We start from the raw sequence: 2,710 nt of genomic DNA, 5'->3' as shown, positions 1-2,710 counted from the left end.
CACTTGAGGGACCTCGACGGGTGCGTGCTGACAACATACGTGCCCTTCGAGACCGCAATTGTCGGAATTTTGGCAGGCTCTCTGTTGCCATTTATTTCCCTCAGTCTGAAACAGAACGTGACAAGTTGTCAATGGTGATTGCAATAGTTATTAATCTTTCACAGAATGCTATGAAATTAATTTAATAAATCCCAGAATGGGCATCGAACCTGTGCCAACGAGGAGAGAGCGCTGCATCCGAACCACTAGTGGCGGTCACAGGGGAGAGTAAACGTTGATGTCGAGAACTCGGGAACCAGTCAGGCGGCCTCTGTGAGAATGTTTAAAGGGAGAATGTTCAAAGTAAACTAGTCGCAACAGCAATGAACTGCAATTAAAAAAAAACTGCCAAAACCTGTGTTTTTCCCCGGAAGACATGGCGGAAATTAAACGGCGGAGGTTAACCGTTTTGAAGATTGAATATCTTTTGGAACTGGCTCGTTTTATTAATTGTAAAACATATGATTTATCTTAAAGACTTGGATATTTTATTGCAGTCCTATGCGGTTGCGACTTTACCAGAACAACAACAACAATTTAGCTCCCAGATTGACGCGTGGTATCGCATTGGGTTCAATACCCACAAACTGGCGCTTTGGGATTACAATATCGGACCGCATCTGGATTGCATTATTGATGCTTGACGTCAATGAAATTTAATCACAACCCCGTCATCAGAAATCTTTGCAGAGATGCTGCCTGACTATCTGAGTATATCCAAAATTTTCTGATATCATTTCAGATTCACAGGATTCGCAGTACTTTGCTTTTAAAACTAAAAAGTAACATAAGCTGACGTCATTGGGGATTCGAAAGTCAGTACCTTTCTGCAATGGGAAACGTGATTCATGCGTGGTGTGTATCCTCCCTTCTGACAGGTAAAGAACATCACTGAGTGGGTGCAGAACATTTTGAGGGGCGAAGGGGAGCAGCATAAGCCGTGATCTATGTGCTAACCAATGACATAAGGAAACAAGGGGATGAGTTCCTTCAGTCAGAGTTTCAGGTGCAATTGAGGAAATTAATGAGCAGGACAACAAGGTTATTCTATGGATTATTCCCAGTGCCCCGAGCTATTGAGTTTAGAAATCGCAACGTATGTCTGGATTAATGGTGCACGAGGCTGGGCTACAGAATCCGGGGGGATTGTGACCAGTTCTGGCGCAGGAGGGACCAGTCATAGTAGGTCGGGTTGTACATCAATAGAGCTTGGACCAATGGCCTCGCGGGAAGTTTCACAACTGGGGCGGGTGAGGGGTTGAACTAATTTGGCAGTGGATTTGTGTACCAGGATGAAACATCTGTAGATGTTGTAATTATGCCTTCATACACAAGTCCAGATGAGTATCATACATCAACTATAGCAGTGAACGTGGCCTCAGAAAGCACATTTCAGCCCATCCTTGGGAAACGATATACCACGGCATGGCCAAACTTTCTCCTACACCGAGCACAAGCAGAGGAAACACAGGCACAGCAGAATTTGCTGATAACCGTAGAGAGTAAGATGTTCTTTGATCAGTGATAGCTCTAAATATATATTGGTGTCTCTGTTTTAAGTTGCAATTTGTTCTGTGGGATATAAATATATTTTGCATATCTGTGTAGTGTTTATGTATTCGAATCCAACAAATTTATGTATAATTGAATTGTGGAGCATCTGTGTTTGTTATAAATGTATTTTCTGTCTATTTCTATGTTACTTGTAAACACCTCACAAATAAACATCCATACAATTATAAGCACAGAGATACTTAGAGATAAATTCGTAAAGAAAACAGGCATAAAATCAAATACATTTATAATAACACATATATGAACACAAATAATTTGATTATCTATGTTCCACACAATTTAATTTACAACTCACAGATAGATGCACAAATATATTTATAATTTTCCCGCACTGACATTCAAATTCATTACAAATAACAAAACATTACACAAAAAATAAAACTCGTCTATGCCGAAAATCTATGGAGTCTCAATGACTGAAGGCTTCTTGCAGAGAGCCAGCACAGACACGATGGGATGAAAAGCTTCCTTCTGTGTTGAATGATTCGACGTCTCTTTGTCTTCTTACTGTTAAGACAGGTGGAACAGGCAGCTGTATGATGGGAGCACTAAAACCACAGGCTGTGCAGCTCTAGTGGCGCAATCGGTTAGCGCGCGGTACTTATATGTCAGTACAGGCCCGGGCAATGCCGAGGTTGTGAGTTCGAGCCTCACCTAGAGCAGCCGATGCTTTTGCATGTAACGTTTGCATTTTCAGAGTCTGAGGCCGTTGTCTATTTACCCATCTCTCTTGTCTATTCCCCCATGTAACATGGTGATGTCTGTCTCTCTCACTGCGATTATCCCAGTGTCAATCTGTGGGATATTTCTGCCTGTTCCCCACATGAAATAAATGAGGCGATGAAACAATTCCTCATCTGGCACTATGGAGTGAATGAATCAACATTTATAAGAAGATATAGTTTATTATAAATATAACAGTCCCTCTTGAGTGATATCGGTTCAATTCTGTACAAAACCAAACTATGATCACAACGTGTTTCCAATAAGCCACCTTTTAATGTATTGTCGCAAGCGCTGCCCTTGCAGCTCAAGGAGTTTCATAATTAATAAACAAAGAAATCAAGCAATGAAACGGTAGAGATGGTTCTGAGAA

At 41.3% G+C, this 2,710-nt stretch overlaps 1 non-coding gene across 1 annotated transcript; it reads left to right on the top strand.

Annotated features, from left to right (window-relative positions):
- Positions 1-2,182: 2,182 nt before the first annotated feature.
- Positions 2,183-2,276, top strand: trnai-uau (transfer RNA isoleucine (anticodon UAU)). Its single transcript has 2 exons — positions 2,183-2,220; positions 2,241-2,276. It is a non-coding gene; the product is annotated as a tRNA-Ile (tRNA).
- Positions 2,277-2,710: the final 434 nt, after the last annotated feature.

This window comes from Pristiophorus japonicus, unplaced genomic scaffold (genome assembly GCF_044704955.1).
Source record: "Pristiophorus japonicus isolate sPriJap1 unplaced genomic scaffold, sPriJap1.hap1 HAP1_SCAFFOLD_117, whole genome shotgun sequence".
In the NCBI taxonomy this organism is placed as follows: domain Eukaryota; kingdom Metazoa; phylum Chordata; class Chondrichthyes; family Pristiophoridae; genus Pristiophorus; species Pristiophorus japonicus.
This window is presented reverse-complemented; position numbering and strand designations above follow the sequence as displayed.